The sequence below is a fragment of the Octodon degus genome, unplaced genomic scaffold (genome assembly GCF_000260255.1).
Source record: "Octodon degus isolate 3935 unplaced genomic scaffold, OctDeg1.0 scaffold00014, whole genome shotgun sequence".
In the NCBI taxonomy this organism is placed as follows: domain Eukaryota; kingdom Metazoa; phylum Chordata; class Mammalia; order Rodentia; family Octodontidae; genus Octodon; species Octodon degus.
Genome location: NW_004524590.1, coordinates 20,816,688 through 20,830,733, shown reverse-complemented (window position 1 = coordinate 20,830,733; position 14,046 = coordinate 20,816,688). Strand labels below are relative to the sequence as shown.

At 39.7% G+C, this 14,046-nt stretch overlaps 1 protein-coding gene and 1 pseudogene across 1 annotated transcript in view; one reads left to right on the top strand and one right to left on the bottom strand.

Moving 5' to 3' along the window:
• Tmem163 (transmembrane protein 163) overlaps positions 1 to 14,046 on the top strand; it is a 289,337-nt gene that overhangs the window by 30,898 nt on the left and 244,393 nt on the right. The window lies entirely within an intron of this gene.
• On the bottom strand, positions 4,924 to 5,209 carry LOC111815294 (annotated as a pseudogene).

The window sequence follows — 14,046 nt, the reverse complement described above, 5'->3', positions numbered from 1 at the left end:
AATTCACTACGCTGTCCAGGCTGGCGTGAACTTGCAATGGTTCTACATCAGCCTTTTAGAGTGCTGAGATTCTAGTTGTGGCCATTCGTACCTACCTCAAATTTATTCATATATGACAGTAACATAGCCGTAGAATTTTTAATTTTCATAATGAAATACATTTTCTGTTGTATTAGAGAATGAACTCAGAATGTTCATGCAAGCTACATCCCCAGCCCTTTCTTCATTTTTATTTTGAGACAGGGTTTTGCTAAGTTACCCAGACTGGGCTTGAATTTGTGATCTTTGTGCCTTAACCTCCCAAGTACCTGGATTATAGATATATACCACCATACCCAGCTATGATATAATTTCTTATAGTAACAAACCAGAAACAATACATCTTTTCTTTTTCTTTCTTTTTTTTGAGACAGGTTCTCACCATGTAGTGTAACATGGGCTTGAATGTGCTTATGTATCCCCAGCTGGCCTTCAGATCATGGTGATCCTCCTGCCTCAGCCTCCTGAGTACTGGGATTACAGATGTGTGCCACCATGCCTGGCAACAGTATAGGTACTATATGGAAAAAAATTATGGAATGCTATTTAAGTACATAAATAAGATCTAAATAAAGAGAAAGCCAAATATTTATTATGATCAAGGAAAACAATGAAAGGAAATATTATTTTTCCTAATATTAATCCAAGTACATGCAATTTTACTAAAAAGTACAGCAGTTCTTTTTTCCATAAAGATCGTGAGCTCTAAAATATATATGGAAGACTAAAAGGTGAAGAATAAATAAGACAGTTTTCTGAACAAGGTACATATCCTTGTCAGAACTTTTAAAACTAGAGCAGTTGAGATAGGGATATTTTTAGGGACAAGCAGAACAAGGAAGTTGAGTAGGTAGGAAGAAATAGTTCCACTTATATATGGAAATTGGTTGTGTAAGAGCCGCTGCGTCTTTTAACAAGGGAGCAAAATAATGATGATAGGACAATTGACTGTCTAGATAAAAAGGAAATAAAATCCTGCATCTCATCTATACAAATGTAAATTCCATGTGAACTAAGAAACTAAACCTGAAAAGCAAGAATTTAAACTTTTAAATGAAAATAGACTTCATGTGCCTGAGTACATATATAGAGATTTTACAATTTAAGACACCAAAAAACAAATTACAAAGGAAAACATCAATCAGTTTGTTCAAATGGAAATAAGGGAGAGGGAAGGGGGAAAGGAAAGAAGGGAAAAGTAAAAAGATGAAAAATGAGAAAAAAAGGAAAACACGGAAACAAAGCTTTTGCAAATGGAGAGGAGAGGAGTTGACGGGAGGGCTGGGGAAAAGTTTTATCATGTCCAGGTACAAATTCTCTATGATGAATGTGATCCTTGTGCATATTTAAAATGTACCAATAAAATTTGATTAAAACATCAATCAATTCAGCCATAAACATACTCAAAACTTTGTGTATCAGAATACTTCCATAACAACACAAGAGGAGCTGCCGACAGGTGAAGAGATTACCAAAGCATTCGCTTAGGTGTGGCTGAGGAAGTACAGTGAGATTGGTGAAACACTTCTGTTTGTAACCACAGAAAACTAACAGGGAAGCAGATGCCCACTGATAGGAAATTTAATAGACACATTGTAATGTCTTAAAACAGAAAAGCTATAGTTAACCGCAGGTTTCAATTTTATCAGATCCAGTGTACCCTTTTTAAAACCGATATTTTATTATACTCATTTTGCTATCTTTAAGTGTATTTCTATCTACACACAATTAAAAAATGTGTCCTAAATGTAGCATAAAAATGAAGGTAATTTTGGGAAAAGATGTACATTTAACTATATAAGTGGTTGGTATGATGATATTGACAGATACAGCTAAGTAGTTAGTTGCTTACACCTGCATAGAATGACTACGTTTGGATGTAGAAGAGGTAGGAAATCAAGTCATACTGCAGTGTTGACATTTTCCTCTGCCTCCCAGTTTGAAATAAGGCTCAGTGGGTATATTGATACTCAATCTGTAGAATCACTGCATATATAACAGCTACAAGAACAAACTGACACAACATTCAACATTTGTTGAATGGAGTGGAGTTTCTATTGATAGTTTTTAAAATTGATGTAATTATTTTTAAATGTCTGAATAAAATTGAATGTTGTGGTGCATGTCTGTAACTCCAGTATGCTGTGAGGCTGAGGCAGGAGGACTGCAAGTTTGAGCCGGTTTGGGCCACTTAAATGAGAACCTGTCTCAAAAAGGGCATTAGTCAGGAAGGTATCTCAGTGTCGTAAGAGGCAAGCACAAGGTCCTGAGTTTGATCCCCAGTACAAAAAAGACTTAATAAAACCAAACTTAATCTTCTCTTGATTTGTATGGTAGTTACATTCCTGGAAATTCAGAGTTCATTTAACACTAGGCAGAACAGAACAAAATAAATACTTCTGTATAGATGAAATAGAATTGAGTCATAGGATCACATAATTTTATACCTGAGTATCTTTGGGTTGTCTAAAAGTCCTAAGGAGGCAAGAGAGGATTTATCAATATGCATGACTATTTGAACATTTCAGGATATTAGAATGCTTGGCTCTCTTCCATGCACTAATTAGTAATCTATTACTAAGTGTTTTGTTATTCTGTAGTTCATCATATGCGTAAAAACCCTGTATCGTAATCTCGAGACAATAAAGCATGAAACTAAACATAAAGTTCAGATTAAGAGTTAGTGTTGTATTTATACATTTGTGTAGTACCCTTTAATCCTTCAGCTATTTAAAAATGTTTATTGGTTCTTTGCTATGAATGTTTTCTTTTTTCTCCCTCTGTTTCTTGTACCACGCAATTTGAAAATATCCTTTTATTAATAGTCAATCTATAAGGCAGTTAGTGCCTTCTTAATTACATAAGAACTTATATAATTCTTAAGAATTTCTCAGGGCCAGGGAGAAAGCTCAGTGGCTAAACACCTGCCTGGAAAATGCAAGGTCCCAAGTTCGATCCCTGGTATATATATATTTAAAAAAAAGGAATGAAAGAAAAAACAGATAAAAAAGAAATTTTCATATGCTTGCGTAATTGTCATTTTCTGTATTCTCTTCCTGTGTTAAATACTGTAGAATGTTTCTGTTGTCAGATTGTACAGGCATATTATGTATTTCACTGCTTTCCTTAGAACCATCATTTAATAATTAAACATTTTCAATTAGCACAAATCCTTAAAGTAATGTTTCATTTCAGCCCTTTCTCAGTTAGATTCTTCAGGGAGCATTCATTGAAACAATATTTCTTTTCTTTTCTTTTTTTAGTGTATTTGGTACAGGGCCTCATTATGCAGCTCAAACTCATAGGGATCTTCCTGTTTTCAGCATCTCCAGCGCTGGGATGACAGGCGTGCACCACCACGCCCGGTCTTGGGTGTCCCAGAGGGTAGAGCTGGTGTGCCTGATGGTGCCAGAGATCAAACCCTGGTCCCTGCTCTGCTGAGCTATCTCACTGGCCCTTGAAATAATATTTCTTAAGCTCTTGTATGTTTATAATGCTTTTCTGTGGCCTTACACTTGAATTTTGACTGAATGTAAGATCCTTGTTTCACATTTTCTTCCTCAAATTATCTTAAATATTTATTACTATGCTGTATCATGGTATAAAGCATTACTGCCAGTGATGAATGACACACCTACTTTCACTCAAATTTAACAATAATTTTCTTGAACATTTATGCATATATATATTATATATATAGTTTGGTATTGTTTGTTCTTGCTGTACTAAATATTGAACCTAGGGCCTGTATATTGAGATATATCCCCAGTTCTTAAAATTTATTTATTTTATTTTGAGATTAGTGCTTGCTAAAACACTAAATTACCCAAAGTGGGTTTGAATGTCAATTCTTTTTAGCTCAGCCTCCCAAAGAGCAGGGATTACAGGCGCTTCTTACTGTGCCCAGCTCCAAATAGTTGCTCTTTTTAGTATCCAAGAATTTTGCTGAACTATTTGCTATTCTGGGTCAATTTTTTCTAGACATTGCTTAAAATTATACAGTTGGTATGGTTTTGCAACTAGGTACGTGTATTTCTACTTTAGAAGTGTACTTGTTCTATTCTGTTGCTTTGATTTTCTTCCTTAGAGATTTCTAATTTGTGTAGGTTGGCTCTTCCTTGCCTGATCACTTTTCCTGAAATGTTTCCTAGCTTTCATTTCCCTTGGATTTTAGAAGTTTTTCTTCTCTTCGTCACTCTTTAGCTTTTTTTTTCCTTATTTATTCCTTGTAGTTTTTTCCTCATTGTTGAAATGAAAATGTTCTTTAGTCTTTAAGGCCTGAGTTCAGTTTTCTGTATCTTTAAATGTTTCTTCTCTTCAATCACACATTTCAAAAGTTTTAAATTCTGATACATAGGATACATATTTTTACACATACCTTTTATTTTAATTCTTTTTACTTGATTCAAGAAAGTATATGAGTGTTTGTATGAGGCTTGTGAGCAGGTTTTCCTGGGGTGCTTTAGTGATAAGTAGCTTCTTTTGTGCTTGCTGGCATACTATTTGAATGCAGTCTTTTACTCATGTTAAAGTGAAATGAGTCTTCTGTTACTTCTTTATTTTTATTTATTTATTTTTGACACAGGGTCTTGCTATGTAGTTTGGACTCCCAGTGATCCTCCTGTCTTAGCCTCCCTGCTGCATGCATCTCTACTGCATGCATCACTATGCCCGGTTCTTCCTTTACTTCTATAAGGAAGATTCAATCTGGAGAGATTTTTGGATAGCGTGGCTATAGATTTCCTTTCTTTTACTCTATTCTTTTTTCTTTGCTCCACAAAATGATTTTTAAAACATGTCTCCTTTGTTATTATTATTATTATTTAAATTTAATATTAAATTAAAAAAATTAATATATGAAAATGTGTATGACCCAATCTTCAGTCAGTGAAAGTAGCACGTGGAGGAGGGGCATGAATTTTTCTGCTCAGCAGTCATTATTTGAACTCGTTCCAAGGCTTCCAACATGATGATACTATTTGCTCGTGTTACCACCATCCAGTGTTGTTCTGTTGCTCACTAGTTGCCATCTCCACACATCATCTATCACAAGATTCATGAAGGGATCAAATCCTCGCAATATTCCTTGGACATGTCTGCCACCATTCAATTTCAATGATAACGTCTTGTCCATAAATTTTTTCAGCTCGGGAGGGTGAGCTTTGCTCATCTTGTCTAGTTGGCAGGCTCAGGGAGCCTTTTAGCTATTATTAGTTTTTAAAATGTATTTGGTACAGGGTCTCACTATGCAGCTCAGCGTCATAGTGATCCTCCTGTTTTCCGCCTCCTCACCAATGGGATTACAGGTGTGCACCATCAAACCTGATCTTAGTGGTTGTCTCAGTGCGCCAAGAGGGGGACCCACGTGGCATGAGGTGCCTGCTATCTTGCGCTTGCCTAAGCAGGCACTTAGTCCACTGAGCTATCTCGCTGGCCCTCCTCCTTATTTGGATCTGCCTCATTTGCTCCCATTTTTCATCAGGATTGGGTTCCCATTTGCCCCAGTTGCCTTTGTCTTGTTCTGTTTGGATTCTGGCTCTGGTACCTTCTCAGCATGGGTTCCTGGAAGGGAACTTTGCCTTGTTAGCTCCGAGAGTGCACATGGCTTTCACATCGTCAGACTGTATGGTTATTCCATGTGTTTGCCTGCAAGTTGCAGCTTGTTTAGTTTTATTTCACTTATGTCTACTTTCCTCAGACAGACCTGCCTATAATTGGTAGTCATCTGCTACTGACTTTGGGATTCTTCTTTTGGCCTCTTCCTGATCGTGGCCTGTAGAATGCAGGTCTTATAGCTGTTGGTGCTCCTCTTTCATGTTTTGTGGCCGTGCCTTTCATCTAGTTTTCTTATAAATCCTGGAGGTTTGGGTTTTACTTTTCTGTTTTCTTCCATGTCTTTTTTTAATTTAAACTTTTTGATATTTTTGAGACAAAGTTTCACTGTGCAGTTCAGGCTAGTCTTGAAGGCACTTTGTAGCACAAGCTGGCTTCAAACTCACAGCAATCCTCCTGCCTCAGCCTCCTGAATGCTGGGATTACAGGTGTGTGCTACCACATCTGGCTTCTTTGATGTCTTCATGGTAATATTATAGGAGATTAAAAATTATTTGATCATTATTTTTGTCTTCCCAGAAACCAGAGATTTGGATTTTTAGCTCTATACCTTTTCCCTTAGGTTTTATTTATTTAGGGATATTTTTGGACATTTCTATTTAAATTGCCCTTAGAAACACTGTTGCATCGCTAGACGACAGGTACTTTGTTTACTTGAAGTAAATCTCACAACAGAGGCTTTCTGCTGGGCAGGTGTGATGGTGCATGCTTATAATCCTAGCACTCTGGGATTACACTTGTAATCCTAGCACTCAGGGGGACTGAGGCAGGAGGATTGCAAATTTCAGCCCAGTCTGGGGAAATGAGTGATTTAGCAAGACTGTTTCAAAATTTTAAAAGGCTGGGGATGTAGCTTAGTGAGAAAACCCTGGTTTAAACCTCAGTATGAGCGATAGGAAAAGGGAGAGGTAAACCTCAGTCTAAGGGAGGGGGGGGGGAGAGAGAGAGAGAGAGAGAGAGAGAGAGAGAGAGAGAGAGAGACAGACAGACAGAGACAGGGAAGCCTCAGTATGAGGGAGAGGGAGAGGAAGACAGGGAGACTGAGAGACTGACTTCTATCTGTCACTCCCTGCAGAAGAGTAATGTGTATGTAGCCATTTTGTGAGAGTTTAGTTCATATCCTAGGTTAATTTTTAGTACAAATGAGGAGATACGGTGTCATAACAGAATAGATATTTATGTTAGAGTGATGTACCAGGCTACAGAAAACAGAAGCTTAAACCTTGCCTTCCCAACTCCTAGAAGCACATTAGCTATAAACTCATCAGTGGACTAATCCACTGTTGTGTACAGCGCCCCCCAAAACCCTGTCTGTGAGCACCTGAGGCTTTGGGGTACACCTAGATACACACCATAACCCTCATTTGTTCTGGTATTATGAACATAACTTGTTAGTAGTAGCCTGAGCAAAGTAAGACAGGAAGGAGAAGGCAGAGGACAGAATTTGGAGACTCCTTTGGTGTGGGAAGAGTGAAAGGAACTAGAAGAAGACTTTGAGGTCAGCAGACTTGGAGGGAATGTATTCATTTCTACAGCTATTATAGTAAATTACTACAAACACAATGGCTTCAAACCACAACTATTTCTTTTATAGTTGTGGAGATCAGTAGTCCAAAATCAGTTTCCTTGGGCGTAAGTCAAGTATCATACGCTGGACTCCCTCCAAAATGCTAGGGAAAAACCTGCTCCTTGTCTGTCATTTTCAGGTGGCTGCTGGCATTTCTTGGATCCTGGCTGTATCACTTAGTTTTCCAAGCCAGCATCTGCAAAAGCCATCTCTGCTCCAGCTTCACGTAGCTGCCCTCTCTGAGTGTCAGGTCTTTCCCTGATTTGCTTTTATAAGGACACTTGGGATGGCATTTGAGGCCCACCCTGGATAACCTAGGAGGATCATCTCATTGAAGGGTCTTAAATTAATCACACCTGCAAAGACTCTTCATTCATACCTGTTGCTGTGGGAGGTGATTTCTACAGGTTCTAGGGAGCCAGATGTGGGTGGTTTTTGTAGGGCTGTCTCAGTCTGCTCAGGGAGACTGGGAAAGCACCATATAAGAACATAGAAAAGCTATGACAATGCTTCAAGGTGTGGCTAGTGATGCTACATGGCCCAGGTTCAGGGTAGAAGAGAGAGAGTCTATCAGGGGTGGTGTCCGGGTCTCTTAGCCTTGGAGCAGAGAACATTGTGTCAGGGCGGTAAGCTCAGAAGCCCAGTTGCCGAGAGACGGGGCTGAGTGTTGGAGAAGGAAACAATTGTCAGTGTAGTGCTGTCTCTTTTGGGGGTTCCCACGGATTGTATAAATGAATGAGTGTGTATCTGAGTATGTGCTGTGCACTTATGTGCTGTTTAGACATGTGTGTGCATGTGTACATTAGAGTGTTTTTTGTTTTTCTTTTTTGAGATTCAGTGAGTAGCACCCATTTTTCTCTTTCCTAGCTGAGAATCAGTTCAGACAAGGAAAGGAGTCAAATAGATGGAAAGCAAAAGGGCAACTTTATTGCTAATAAGCCCAGATTGGAGAAGAGGCTTTTGGAAGCAGCTAGAAGGTACTTTTTACTTTGGTGCATAAGGTAGGCTGAGTCAGTGATTTGCTCCTGGTTGCTTTTGGGACAGGGTCGTCTGCTCTGCTCAAGAATGAAATAAGGTGGGTTTTTTTGGCTCTGAATGTCTTCAGGGCAGGTTTGGCTGGCTGGAGTGTTGTGGGGATCGAACTACAGCAACCAGAGGTGGACAGCTTTGTGGAAGCAGGCACTTAAAGAACTGAGCTAGGGCCAGGCCCCCAAATAAGTAAAGGCAGGGCGGGGGCTCGAACCTGCCAAGTCCCGCTGGAGAGCCTGGTGCGTAAACCGTCTGCTCAAGAATGAAAGGAGCTCCAGGTAGGGTGATTTTCTGCAGGAAGCTGGCTGCAGAGAGGTGAGGTGGGGCCTTACTCCACCCATGCTTGAAACCAATGGCGTATCTCAGTTGTTCCCTTGCTGTTCTTGAAGTTGGCCTCTGGCAGAGTTTGTGATTACCTGCCTGGGGTCCTTGCTGCCCCTTGTATGCATCACCAGCCTGATGTTTCCCCCTTGATTGTCAGAGTGTCTCTCCTCTATCATCCCTACCAACCATATCGTGAGCCTCTTCCAGCTCCGGGCCACTGTCTGCCTACATCAGGCGATGAACAGTCAGGGCTTGTGAATACACGAATGAGTACACTTTTTCAGGCCTCTGACTTTATTTTAGTTGTATATTTGGGTTTTATTGGTGTTGGCTGCTCAGAGGCCCAAGGAATATACTTTTTTCAAGTGAGGTAACAACATTAAAGAACACAGATGTGTTAGACATCAGCAATAATAGCAGGCAGTGTGGGCAAAGCAGAGCAGAGCAGAAGAACAGGAGCACAGAAGAGCTGCCTGCATCTTTATTATACACTTCGTATATGGGTTGTTGTCTCATGTTTGCATTCTCTCATAGTGCCATCCCCAGTGCATGCATGTTTACCTGTGCTAAGTCACAGTTACATAACTGTCCCCCACTGTGCACCTGCACTAGACAAGTGAGGTCTCATCATCAGGTGTCCTTAGATGCCCCTGAGCTTTGAAGCAGTCGGAGTGGTTCCCCACAATCGGTATTTGCATTTTGCTAGTATTAGTCTTTACACTGGTGGGCATGGCCACAATCTGTGTGGGCCTAGTTAGTTAGCCTTGAGAACAGCAGCAGGAAGAAAGCCAAGGTCATGAAGTCTTTAATTGTGCTGAAGTGAAGTCAGATGCAAGAGCTGGATATTCTTGGAGTTTGTTCAAGGCTATGAAGAGTTTAGTGGTGTTTTCTATGATAAAATAGATCCATCTTTCCAACTGATGAGTGCTTTTCTTTTAGAAATTGCTGATGTGACTTGAGGGTGGTAGTCAGTGGTCGCCTGGTGTAGGTGAAAGCAGAGGGCTAGGGTAGACGATGCTGTTGTTCTCCATGCCGTGCTTTGGAAAAGCTGTATTCCTGACATCTATGTGAAATAATGTACATGTGCAGTGATTTTATGGTGCATGTGGCTGTTAACATTTAGTAAGTGATAATATTTGGCCACAAAGCACAACCTGTTGGTTTTTCTAACAGTGTGGTTCCCTGGGAACTTGTTCTTGCATATCAGGAAAGATGAACTGCAGATGTTTGTCCCACCTCTCTTAGCTTCTTTTGTTTCTTTGTGGAGGCCACAGTTGTGGAGTTTCTTGATCCCTGAATTCCTTTGAGTTGGTAACATACCTTTTTTTTTTTGGGGGGGGGGCGATCAGAGTTGTTTTAGCACTAATCATTTAGAGAATGAGCTGCAGAAATTATGGCTGTCTAGACCAGATATTTGTTATACTCATCTAATAGAAATGAAGTATAGTTCTAGTCATATAGGGGAGCCACATGTACAATTACAAAAGTACCACATTTAACAAAGTAAAAAAGAAATGAGTGCAATTTATTTTACTGTTATTTACTCCAATATATAAAATATATTGTATCGTCATTTCCTAATACAATATAAACATTTTTGAGATATTTTTTCTTGCAAAATCTTTGAAATTCAGGGTGCACTTTGCCTTTAGAACACATTTCTGTTTGGACTGGCCATATTTCATATTGTGGCTAGCTTCTTGTGGCTAGTGCTGTTACTTTGGGCATTATAGTTCTTGAATATGTGCATTTGTGTTCTGAAAGAATGATATTTCTTTTGTGAAGTATTATATTTGAATAGAATTAATATGTGGATGAAAAGTGAAGATCATTTTTTCCAGTATTACTAAAAACTGTTGCTTACCTGGAAATAAGAAGAGGTTCCATATCGCTTTTAGTGAAGACACAGTTACAGCTGAGGGATTTGGATGATGAAAGAGCTAAAATTATTTTTTCTTGCCTGTTTAGAATATTTTGAAGATTAATACACTTTGAACATAAGGCTGAAAAAAAATCTAATAATTGGCTTAGGAAATTGATAAGGAATAGTTTTTTCATTTCTCATTTTCCATTCATTGATGGCTGACTTCTCATATGGAGTCCATACACCTACTGTGGTGACATTCATTTTGTTTTGTTCCTTGGCTTCCAGCCTTTGACCCCACTTCATGTATTTGGAGAATCCACTGTACAGCTCCTAGTAGGAGGGGAGGTTGGGCCCTGGGAGGCTGGAAGAAACTTATTTTCTCAGGATGCTTACAGCAGGGCTGAGTACATGAGCGAAGAAAAACTTAGGTGAGGCTTTGAGACTGGCTGAGCGCATTTTGAGGTTCCCTGCAGCATAGGAAATGACAGCAGCACCTAGTTCAAGGTGGCAGAGTTGGCTGCTCAGCCTGGAGTCAGGTGGCTTGAGGTTCAGGAGCTGGATGTAGTGCTCTAACTAGGGTGATCCAGCCAGAGCCTCTGGTCTACGACTCAGTTCTCTGAACCCATGAGCTCCTTCTGTGCAAATCCCTGTGTGTTCATCAGGGTCGGCAAGTACTGTTCAAAATGAATTAAGCTCCTTGAGTTGGGGAGTTGTTTTGACAACTTCCTTGTTTCATCCCTTTATGCTTTTTATATAGTTAGGTATTACTTGATTTAGTTTATAGATTTAGCTTTTGCTTTTTTTTACTAGTGATCAAATGTTTTGATTAAAAACAGTACATAAATGGGATGTTGATCATAAAGTGTGTGATTTATAAAGAACTGACACCTGGGTCATGTATCGTACAATTGATTACCACTTAAGCAAGAGTATCGCCACCTGTGCTATGTATACTTTGTCACAGTCACACAGTCTCACTTTTGGAGAGGTGTCTTGTATTTAGCACGTGTACAGTGCTGCTGAAATTGTATCTAGAGATGAATATACATTGGTTATGCTTTCTTAACTTCGTACACATTGTATGGTTAATTTTATCAAAATGGTAGCTGTTTATGACTTAAGTAGTGCTAAAGTTAGTAACAAAAATCTGTCCCCTACAGATAATTTTCTTTCTTTCTACATTGTGTAGCTGTATCTGACCCTAGAGATAATGCTCACATCATTTCTTCTGTGGTTTTCTGCAAACTTTGCATTTCTTTCAGAAGTGATTACATAAAATGTTGAGGGGAGACAGGTGGGAGAGTGGGGCTGAGGTGGGGGACTTTACAGTGACTTTTAGAAAATTCTCTATTTTCTTTTTAAATTATTTATTTATTTTTACATTTATTTATTGTGTGTGTGTGTGTGTGTGTGTGTGTGGCCAGCTCAGCCCAGCAAGGGGCGGGGCTGGCTGGCATGTGGTGCTGGGGGATTGAACCGCGGTCCACTGTGCTTTGCTAAAGCTTGTTCTAAGCAGGTGCTTTAGACCACTGAGCCATCTCTCCAGCCCCAATTCTCTATTTTCTAACCCAAGTAGGTATAGCATGATGCCAGGTTATGATTCATAGCTTGTAAATATTTCATTTACACAATTTGATATTTTTAATGTTGTTGCTCAGGTCAGGGATAGAGTTTGATTCCTGGTTAAAAAAAGAAAAGAAAAAAGAAAAAGAAAAAGAATTGCTACTCATACCTCAGAGAAAAATTGCATCCACCCATCCATGCTCGAGAGAAGAGGTAGTGATGGGGTTCTTGGTCGACTGTTTCTTCCCTACTCACTGCTTTTTCTTGGATTAGAATTAAAGTGTTATTTAGGATATTTTGAGGACTTGTGCAGAGGAAGAGTCCTAAGTGGTAGGTTTATTGTGGAAGCATAGGACAATTAGGTATTAGATGGAAATTTTGAAAAGTTATTTTTGGGCTTACACATCTTTAAGATGGGATGATTAACTTCCGGAGGTGATTCAGCCAGGATTTTTATAGGCAAATACTGTTGACCCTAAGAGGACAGAGTCCTTCCAATTGCTCTGTCAACTCAGCACCCCGGGGAAGGTTTGGAGAAGCAGCTTTTGTTGTATTGTATTTATGACATCAGCTAGGCAGAGACATAAAGGTCAAGAGACAGAGGATGGACATTTTGAATGCTTTTTTTCCCTTTTCTTTTCTTCAGTGCTGAGGATGGAAGTTGGGGTCTTGAATGCTAGGCAAATGCTCTACCACTGAGCTACATGTCCAGTTCTATATTGTGTCCTCCTGTTTGTATCTCTGGAGTCTAGCATTGCTAGCTAGTTCTGCTCTAAGGGTGCCTCATCCTTGTAGGCTTGTCTCAGAAGAAATCACTCTTCCCACCATCCTGGGCCTTGGGAGGACATTGAGCTGTTCATGCTCATAAAATTAATTACTCTCCTTTAGAACCACTGCTTATGGTTATAGTTGGGGCTCCTTTCATTTTGCCTTATGGGAGGTAGTTGGATGTGTCTGTAACTCTCATTGAAGAAAGCTGTTGATAGTATGGTTTGTGCTTGATAAATCTTTTAAATTCCTAATAGGTAGAAGCTGCTCCGTTCATCTGTCAAGAGAACCACTGGATGGGTGGGGAGAGGATGTATAGCATAAGGCTGAGACCAAATGCTGCTTGCTCAAAGAAGCCTCAGGCTCATGGTAATCCTCCTGCCTCAGCCTCTTCAGTGCTGGGATTATAGGAGTGAATTACCACACATGACTGAAATTGCTTTCTATTGGTCTTGCTTTCCTCATCTGTACAACAAGGTAATACTGCTTACCTCTGTGATGTGGTGTGTGTGGGAATCAGTACACGTGCTGCTTAGAACATTGTGGCACAAATAATTCACAATGATTATCTTTAGTCATTGTTAATAAATTGACATTTTATTGTTGATTTTCTTTTCATTTTTCCTGGTTTTACACTTAAACTGTGTCCTTTGGAGATACCACTAGAAGTTGAGGGCATAAGTGCCCCTGTGATCAGCAGTGTTCAAACAGCTTCGCCTGTGTTCCCTCTTGGTGATGAGCTTAGTGTTAACATGTCAAGTGTAGAAAGTTGCTGAGACAAGTCACTCTAGTGCCTTCGCTGTCCTGTTGCCTATTGCCAGCCTTGTTCGTTTTCACAGCAAAACCTGATACAACTCCGCTATGTTCCTCCTCTTTGTGTGTAAAAACACCTGCCATCAAGTTAGAGCTTGTGCGGGGGACACAGGGATTAGTAACAGAAGCTGTGCGCCATTTAGCGTGCCCAGAAATCAGCATTGCTTATCACACGTTGCATCAGCGCAGCTGTAGAGTCGTTAACAAGCAAAAGTTTAGGTTCTAGTGTCGAGCTGTGGCTGCCACACGTGGTGCTTTCTCTGAGATCAGAAAAGTAGTTCTGGTTGTTTGCAGCTCAAGGGACGTATTTGAGTTAAAGAAAGAAACTGAGTACAGTGGAAAGAGGATGGAACTAGAGGTCAGGAGTTTCAGCTTTGGGATTTTGAAGTCATTTCATTTTCTTTTTTATTTAAATTAATCTTACTGGTATATTTTAGATATAAACAATGATGGCATTCATCAT